The sequence below is a fragment of the Macaca fascicularis genome, chromosome 3 (assembly GCF_037993035.2).
Source record: "Macaca fascicularis isolate 582-1 chromosome 3, T2T-MFA8v1.1".
In the NCBI taxonomy this organism is placed as follows: Eukaryota; Metazoa; Chordata; class Mammalia; order Primates; family Cercopithecidae; genus Macaca; species Macaca fascicularis.
The window spans coordinates 93,498,937-93,508,842 of NC_088377.1; the positions used below are offsets into that span (position 1 = coordinate 93,498,937).

At 38.3% G+C, this 9,906-nt stretch overlaps 1 long non-coding RNA gene across 1 annotated transcript; it reads right to left on the reverse strand.

Annotated features, from left to right (window-relative positions):
• Positions 1-799: 799 nt before the first annotated feature.
• LOC141409868 (uncharacterized) lies at positions 800-2,519 on the reverse strand. Its single transcript, XR_012432537.1, has 2 exons — positions 2,432-2,519; positions 800-1,262 (listed from the first exon to the last, which is right to left on the reverse strand). It is a non-coding gene; the product is annotated as an uncharacterized lncRNA (long non-coding RNA).
• Positions 2,520-9,906: the final 7,387 nt, after the last annotated feature.

The window sequence follows — 9,906 nt, forward strand, 5'->3', positions numbered from 1 at the left end:
CTGGGTTCAGTTTTGTAGTGAGCCGAGATTGTACCACTGCACACCAGCCTGGGCGATGGTGGGACTCTGTCTCAAACAAACAAACAAACAATAGCCAAGGAAGTTAGAGTGAGGAGATGTTTTGCTCCCTATAAAAACTAAGAATAGGATCTTAACATATGTCCCTGAGTTGTTTTCAGAAACCCAGACCCCCACCAAATGAATCTGCTGGCACACAGACTTCTGATAAGGGGGAACTGGGACTGAACTCTGACTGCTGTTCGTCCGTCAAAATTTCTTCCTGAGGGGCCTGGAGGAGATCAAACCCATGAGCCAAAGCTAGCATTCTTTTCTGCTGATCCCAAATTTTCAGACAAAGCTTCACCTCCTAAATCAAATCAGAAACTCTTTGAATCCACCTATGACCTGTACCCCTACCCACCTCAAGATGTCCTGCTTTTTCAGTCCAAACCAATACATAGCCTTTGTGTATTGATTTATGGCTTTGCCTGTAACCTCTGTCTCCCTACCTTTAAAAACCCTTCCTTGTCAGCCATTGAAGAGGTTGGGTCTTGGGCATGAGTTGCCCTGTAATTAATGCTTCACTTTCTCAAACTGCAATCCTGATGTCAGTGTTTGGCTTTGCTGTGCCAGGCAAGCAGACCCCAGTTCAGTTTGGTAACAACTGCTGTCTTTGGAATGCATGTCCCCTATATTGGACTGAAATCACCATCGCTATTCATACTTGAGAAAGAAAGACTTCTGTCTCTAAGAGGAAGCAAACGAAGGAAAATCACCAGACATTTGACAAGATTCAGTACTTCAAAAGACAGAACTTTACACAAGGAATCAAAGAAAACATCTCCCTACACAACAGACTAACAACAACCAAATACAAACATTTCTGAAAAATATGTTTTCTGCATAACAGAATTTGAGAGAACATCATACCTTTGAAAGGCAATCAAAATGATGAGAGAAAAGATGACTTGAATATGAAAAACGTGGTTTGTGGATTATTAAATGCATGAGCTGATTCAGACAATGATGGTCAAAGGCATCCCAGTGCTTTGTAAAGGGAGAGCTCAGACTGAAGTGATTACTATTGTTAGTGGTGATTGACTTAATATCAGGGAAGAGGCTTTAAGGCAGTTCATCCAGACATTACCTGCCTCCAGATGTGATGCAGCAGGAAGCCCATGGTTCCGCCTCTGATTGAGCCTCGCCAAAAAAGGTGAAACACAATCCAGTCAAATCTTTCAAGGTAACCATTTATAGAAAACCTGGGTGAAGAGAGAAGGAAGGACCAGTTAATTGACACCACCAGGATGCAAATACTGAGTACAGGACATTTTATAAGACAACTGACTGGTATAAAACAAAAAGGAAGGAGGGAAGAGGGCTGCCCTAGATTAAAAGGGACTTACGAGAAAAAAATTACCAAATGGGAAGGGAAGAACTTGTTTGAATATTAATTCAAACAAACCAAGGCAAAAAGACATTTTTAGAAATGTTCAGAGAATCTTAATTACATGATTGAATACTGTGTGATACCAAGGAATTTTTGTCAATTTTATTAGGTGTGATAGTGTATTCAAGAAAATGTCCATCTAATCTTAGACATGCATATGTCAAAGTCCAGGGATAAAGATGACATAATGTGGGCTGGGTGTGGTGGCTCATGCCTGTAATATCAGCATTTTGGGAGGCCAAGGTGGAAGGATCACTTGATTCCAGGAGCTCGAGACCAGCCTGGGACATGTAGTGAAACCCCATCTCTACAAAAATAAGAAAGTTAGTCAGGCATGGTGGCACGTGCCTATAGTCCCAGCTACTTGGGACGCCAAGGTGGGAGGATCACTTGAGCCCAGGAGGCAGAGGTTGCAGTGAGCTGAGATTGCACCACTGCACTTCAGTCTGGGTGACAGAGTGAGACTGTATCTCAAAACACACCTCACATACACACACACATAAATCACAAATGACATGATGGCTGGCATTGTTTTAAAATATCTCAACAAAAGGAAAAAAAGGAATAGACAAAGAAAATGTTGCAAAATCTTGATTATTACTGAATCTGGCTGCTGGTGATATGGAGGTGTTGTAGTTTTCTTTGTTTGATCTTGAGGTCTCCCTTTGAAGATGGGCTATAAGCACTAGCCCTGCCCTGACAGTCGTGAGTGCTTAGAGTGTCTCTGGCAGGATACCTGTGGATGGCCTAATGCCTCAGTGTCCAACCCATGACTCATGGGAAACTTGTTTATACCGGCAAATGCTTTTGTGGCTCTTGTCTGACTTCTGTCTGGTTTATTCCTTCCAAGAAAGTCATTCTCTAAGAGAGCCCTGATGGGGAATGAAGTTAGGTTCAGGTGTGTCAGTCAGTGGAGACACGAGATACAGGGAGGGCCACTCAACAAACCACAGGAAGTAACAGAAGCAGTGCATTACTTACAGATCCCAGAGAAAAGGGCAGCCGTCCTCACAGGGCCAATGGGGAGCTGGTAACATGCGTAACCCAGGTGGGTTTCCTGTGGGAAGTCCAATTGATGGGTTTATAACTAGCTGGCCCCAGCTCTGTGGAGGCACACTGTAACTGAGAGGTGTCACTGTGGCACGTCTGTGCAGTCCCTGTGAGGTGTGGGAGTCAGTGGGGTGAGTCAAGCAGGCATCTATATGTCCCATGGGGTAGTGGTCACCAGGAGGCAGTTGTATAAGGCAGATATCTAGATCAACCAGATTGAATAACTGGGAAGAGGTACAGAACTGGACACTATGTTGAGGTTGACTAAGCCCTGCTTCTGGTATGATAAAGTCCAACTAATTTCAAACATGGATGCTGAGGCAACATAAAATTATGGGAATTCACTTCAGGCGGTTTGTTGTGCTCTTCTCTCTTTTGATTTTTTTTAAATGTTCATTTTTAACAATTACATAAGTTACAGTCAAATGGACGTCATGTTTATCTGATTCGTTACTCATAACAGGCAGCTATTGGAACAGAATTTTCTTTTTCTGAATCTTCCACTCAGTCTAAAAATCATCACACCTGGACTTTGCACCTTCAGATCTACACTGGAGTACGTGGTGGGTGCCGGGATGCTCTGTCTATATCCCCTCTTCAGGGTGGAGAAACTATTTCCCCAGCATCTCAGTGGGTTGCCTACTGATGTCTAAAAGCTGAATCCCTTCCCAGGAACCGACCTTGGCCAAGGGGAGCTGCCCCTCCCCAGGGGCAGTTCACATCCATTTTCAAAGCTATATAGGATAAATAAAGGCCCCCTTGCCTCAACATGGAACAGCGCTGAAGGGCTCCAAAGCCTCCCATAAGATGGCTGAGGTCTTTGTTGTGATTGCTTTGCCACTGAACTTGTCCTTCTGATCAAGCCTGCTCCCATTACTCCCCCAGGGGCATTACTCTTTACAGCAGTGACCGATAAACGTCCTACATACAAATCTCTATCTCAGCTTCTGTTTCCCAGGAAACCCTAACCTAAGCTAGTGTGGAAAGGCCTCCACTACCTAATGTTGAAGGAAAAAAGCAGGTTGTAAAACAGTATGAATAGAACGTTTCCACATAAATAATGGAAAACAACAACAACAACAACAAAAGCATACATTTCTAGATGGGTATAAATACACAGAAAAAAAGATGGAGATATGTATCTTTTTACTTTGGGAAACGGAAATGAGTTGGGAAGATGTTAAGGGCAGTTTTCACTGTATTTTAATTGCTTCAACTTTTATCTAAAAGATGAATTAATCTGTTATTTATATTTTTCAAAATAAGTCAATTTTTTTCTTTTTAGACATGCAATGAAAGCAACATTCTGCAAATGGAATACTACAGACACTTATGTGAGTCAATAAGAAGATGATATTATGTCTACCAAAATTCAGACAAAAAGGCTAAAGAAAGAAGTCCATGTGAATACATTTAAAAAGATGAAAAGTAATGGCTGGGCGCAGAGGCTCACGCCTGTAATCCCAGCACTTTGAGAGGCCGAAGCTGATGGATTGCTTGAGTCCAGGAGCTTAAGACCAGACTGGGCAACATGGCAAAAGTCCCTCTCCATAGAAAAAAAGAGAAAAAAAAATAGCTGGGTGTGGTGGCACATGCCTGTAGTCGCGGCTATTGGGAGGCTGAGGTGGGAGGATCACTTGAGCCTGGGGGATGGTGGTTACAGTGAGCCAAGAATATGCCACTGCACTACAGCCTGGATGACAGAGTGAGACCTGTCTCAAAAAAAAAAAAAAAAAAAGATGGAAAAGTAGATCCAGAGAATTATATCTATGTGTGTTTCATATGAAAGAGAAATTTCAGAAGCAGGGGAGAGCAAAGGAGAAGCAGCAATGGTTAAACAAATCATAAAAGAAAAATTGCTTTGTTTCAAGCAATCTTCTGAACAAAAGGTTTCCAGGTACCAGGCAAAATATCCAGAAAGAAATGCAAACCTATGTGGTGGAATAAACTCAAGAGACATGGAAAAAATTTTACAGGCATTCAGGGATTAAAAACAAGTCTTCCAAATATAGAAACAATTTAGTAGGCACCAGACTTCTTGAAAAATACCAGATATCAAAAGTCAACAGAGAAGAACCGTGGCACTTGATGGGGAAATATCATGGCCTGGGGCTTCCGTATCCAATAAAGTCATATTTAACATGCACAAGAACATCAGAAGGATGTCTCATACATGCTAGGACAAAAAGCAGCGTGTTGGGACACTTATTCTTAGTAGAAATTACTTGTGGAAGTATTGATGGACAGTTGCTCCAAACCAAGAAGTTGAGTCTGGAGATTGGATAGGAAATTGATGGTGATGAACAATAAAACAAAAATTCAAAGGTTGGAATTACTCTAAATAATTGATATTAGTGTGAGTGAAACAATGCAAATGTCAAAAATAGTCCTTTAAAGTTAATACTCATGACATTAAATTAACCAGATAGCCATTACTATTATTAATCTGGATGGAAAGTCCAGTGTCTATTGGTAAAACCCAAGGGGACATGGTAGGCAGGAAGGGAAGAAGAAAGGAGAAAGCATGAGTCTGCTAACTCTCCTATAGTTTATGGAGGTATTCAAAAGAAATATATTGTCAGCCGAAGATTATCATTGGTAGACAAAAATTTAATTTCTAAAGAAACAGAAAAAAATAGGAAAATCTGGTCAATGTAATAAAATGTAAGAAAAAGGTGAAAAAAAGTTTAAAAGTACAAAATAAGATGATGAAAACGGTGAAAAAAGTTATTAAAGTGAATACGAATGTATTAAATAGAAGAATTAGAAATAAGAAATATTCAGCTTTAGTTGAATTAAAAAATTAATTAAATGTGGTTTTCCAGAGACTTGACTAAAATTAAGTAAGAAGGTTTAAAATGATGAGGTGAATACAGGCACACTGGGCAATAAAAGAATGTAGGGATGGCAATAGTAATATCAAATAAAGTTGAAATAAAGAGAGTTACTAAATGGGACAGAGGGCTGTTTTAAATTTTGAATATCTACAGTAAAGATACAACAGCCATGAACAATGACTGAGTCTATTCACCTAATCACATAGCATCAAAATATTGAAAAATATATTCAAAATAGGAGGAGACATTGACAAAAAAAATGTATCCTATAGTCAACTTTATTATACTTGTCCCAAAAGAGTAGCAGAGAAATTCACTAAGAATATAAAAATTAGTATAATTAATGAGCTTATATCTCTAGCTAGGTAGCTAGCTGTTGTTGATTACATTTATTACAACCATCCACTGTATATTTACAAAAAAATCAGTATCTTAAATTAAAAAGCGAATCTCAATAATTCCAAAAGAGACATTATATCAACCAGATTTTTCACCAAAATGCAATGCAACTGCAAACTAATTGCCAATTCTTTAAAAAAAAAAATCTACTGGCCAGGCGCGATGGCTCACGCCTGTAATCCCAGCATTTTGGGAGGCCAAGGCAGGTGGATCACAAGGTCAGGAGATTGAGACTATCCTGATTAACACAGTGAAACCCCGTCTCTACTAAAAAATTAGCCGGGCGTGGTGGCAGGCGCCTGTAGACCCAGCTACTCGGGAGACTGAGGCAGGAGAATGTCGTCAACCTGGCAGGCAGAGCTTGCAGTGAGCCAAGATCGCTCCACTGCACTCCAGCCTGGGCCAACAGAGTGAGACTCCGTTTCAAAAAAAAAAAAAAAAATCTACTTAGAAACTGAAAAACACACAGCTAAGTAACACTGGAATCAAAGAAGAAATTAAAACTGCAATTAAGGATGATTCAGAAAGTGATTATAATGACTAGAATGAATCCACATTTTAATTGGCTATGGCCAAAACTGTATGAAAAACATTTCAAAAAGAATAAAAACACATGACCCATACTTTTACCAATATTGATGGACCTATTAATCATGAAAATGAATAATAAATGTATACAGTAAACTGAAATTCATAAATTAAAAACAGAACAGTTAACAACCAAAATAAGGTGATTCAATTTTGACAAAGCTAACTAATAAAACAAAGGAGATAGAACACAAATATACAACATTAAGAGTAGAAAAGCACATATTACTGCAGAAAAAGAAAAATATTACATTATTAGGGAGGACATGAATGAGATAAAAATGAATATAAGTAGGCTACATTCTTGTAAGAAAAAGATCCTCAAATAAAAGAAGATTTTCTTAAACAAGAGACGCATCTAATAGCAAACAATCAGAAAGTTTTAAATGAAAGAGAAAGGGAGAGGTCTACCAAGTGAACATAAATACACAAAAAGTTTAGGGTGGCAAAATTGTCTGACAAGGTAGAATTTAGGGCAAGAGCATTAAAAAGAACAAAGAGGCTTATTTTTAGTGGATAGGAAGATAATTCACAGTGAAAATATAGCAGTCACACACCTTTACATGTCAAATAACATAGCCCTGGGCTCAAGTGATCTTCCAGCCTTAGCCCAGAAATAAACAAAAACAGAAAGGCAAGAAAAGCAAAGACCACAGTTGTGATATGCAGTAGAAAAACCCCTGGAAAACCTGTTTTAATGGGCTGGGGCTCTTTAGTATTGCCATGTGAAACACCATCATTCTCATTGGAAACAAATGGAATTAATATAATAAACTGGCAGTTTTTCCAAGCTCCATATTCCTTCCCAGGGAGACCCTGTAATGTTTGCAAGATTCCTCTGAGCACTCTCTCTGTGTTTGGAAATGATGCTTGCTTGCTGTTTAATGTTTCTATTAGGGAAAAAGAAAAACAAACAAAGATGGTCCCTTAGCATTTCAAATCTAATAACATTGTGACTTGATGTGATCCTTGGGCACCCTAATTACACTCCAGCGGAAGTAATAAGAGAGGAGGTACCACCACCCACTGGGGACCAGCCACCTAGTAAAGCCCATCAACCTTGACTCCTTGTGACAAGGCAAACTTCTTGTGCTTCCCTTTTATTTGAGGAAACTAGACTGATATGGGAGTTTGAGATTGGACAGTAACAGAAAAAAAAAATGTTATTGTTCTTCTTTAGCAGAGGAATGAAAGCAATCTGAGTAACATCTAAAGGTTGTTTATTCTTGTTTTGTGTTGTTTGGGCTATGTCTTTCAGGCCATCATGTCTCCATCTCATGGCTTTTAGAAGATTCAAAGTCTAGCTCAGAGAAATAATCATCCCTACTTTTGGCAATGTTTAAAACCTGATGGAAGGTTTTATGCAGTTTTCTTATGAACCAGGAATTCAAACAAAAATAGTAAAAATTTAGAGGCTCTGAAACATATATTTGTTTTAATAAATAGATATAGAGCTGTTTACCCCACCAAAAAATACGTTTTTAAAAATTACCCCAAGATATTTATAAAACTTTGTCAAAATTGACTAAAAAGACAAACAAATTCAAGGGTAGAAATTCTATAGGTCTCATTCTCTGATTCTTCCATTCATTCATTCATTCATTCATTCATTCAATATTTAATGAGAGCCTATTATTTGCCAAGCAATATGCTAGGTGCTGGTTATAGAGTCAGAATGTATGAAAATTTAAAAAAAAATTATGGTAAACAGAAGAAAAACCCTCATGTTTTTGAGTTTGGAAGGAACTCAAAAACTATTTCTCCCTAAATAACTCTGGAATCAAGAATAAATCAAAAGTGCAATTATAAGTTACTTAGACAATATTAATGATAATTATGCCACATTCTAGTGAAAATTGTACTTGGGGGAAATTCATAGCATTTAATACATTATTAAAGAAGTAAGATTTAGAATAAATAAATGTAGTGCTTCTGTTAAGTTTCTTTAGCTGCCAAAAAAACAACAACAACAACAACAACAACAACTAAAAAGCTGATTCTGGAATGTATTCAAAGGATTCTCCAGCCCTCCGTGAGCTATCCATTGGGAGACTCCAATTTTTCCATTGGAATATGTCACAGAATCAAAGAGGAAAGAAAGGGAAGTCAGAACTAAACGTTAGGAACTCATGGACCTTTCCTTCAAGATGCTGAAACTAGCATGCCGCAGTTACAACTGCCATCCATCCCTGAATGTCTCCACACCAGATTCAGCTTCCCAGGAGAGAATGTCTGACTGAATTATCTCAGGTGATCTATCCAAGGTGAGCCAGGATCCCATTGTTGGGGGCCCAGTGGAATCACAGGTGGCAGAGGAAAGAACAGTTTCCTAAAGAAGAGGACGCTGGACCGAAAAAAAATGAGAAATGTCCATGGCACTAATCATTCAATTCCAGATGCTAGAAAAACATGACAAATTAAACCATAGGACAGTAAACACAAAGAATTAACAAACAAAAGTAGCTAATGTCCAGTAGAAACTCTTCCTACCACAATCAGGAGCAGTTAACTGAAAAATTCAAAGAAAGCCAGGAGTCATACAAATTAACATATGCTTTATTTGAACCGACAACATAAACGTGCAGTCATTCCTCAACCTTTTATGGCAGTCTTTTCTTTACATGGGGCCCACTGATTGGAATGCACCATCATCTTTTTCACATAAACCATTCCCATAATGCATCTTCTATAACTGTTATTTTCCATTTCTTTAAAGTGAGAAGAGAAATAAACAACCCCTTGAGAAGTAATATGAAAACTAAATCCTAGTGTCTTGAAGCTTTTCCCCATATGTTAGTCATTCATTCACTTATTTATTTTGAGATGGGGTCTCACTATATTGCCCAGTCTGGTCTCAAGCTCCTGAGTTCAAGTGATCTTCCATCCTTAGCATCCTGGGTAGCTGGGATGACAGGTATGCACCTGGCTTCTTTCCTGATTCTGACAGTTGCCTCTTCCACATCTAACTCAACAGCAATATTTAAGCAATTTTAAAAAAAATGAAGACTTTCCAAAATATTCAACCTAGTTTTCTAGGAAACAACTTTTTCTAAATTCATATTCATTGGTTAATATAATATGTAAGTAGATTATATAATTGCAATAACATTCACAACTGGCATAAACAGTTTTCAGATAATCCCACTCAGCTGGGGAGAGAGGGAGAGGTACCTATGAAAAACTTAAGTCATAATTGTGAACATTTTAGATACATCAGCTCAGGTGGTACATTTTACGATGAGTGAAAAAATTTGATAAATGCAGTGAGTCAGTGGATATTGGATTAAGAGAGCTTCTGCTGTATTGATAAAACCACTACTCATTTCTCTTAATCCCTCCCACTCCCATACCCTGATTCTAAAGGCGACAAATCTGCAAATTTTACCTCCTATCTCCATTCCCTCAAAAAAGAAATAAACAAATACATTAGGAATGAGAAAGAAACCATTAACTGCAGACATGGCATGTAATTAAAAACATGGCGAAAGAATTTAGATAAAGTGATATGCCAGTGAATTTCAAAATATGAATTAAATTGTTTTCTAGAAAAAATATAGATTCCAAGAAAAGGTAGAAAACTCA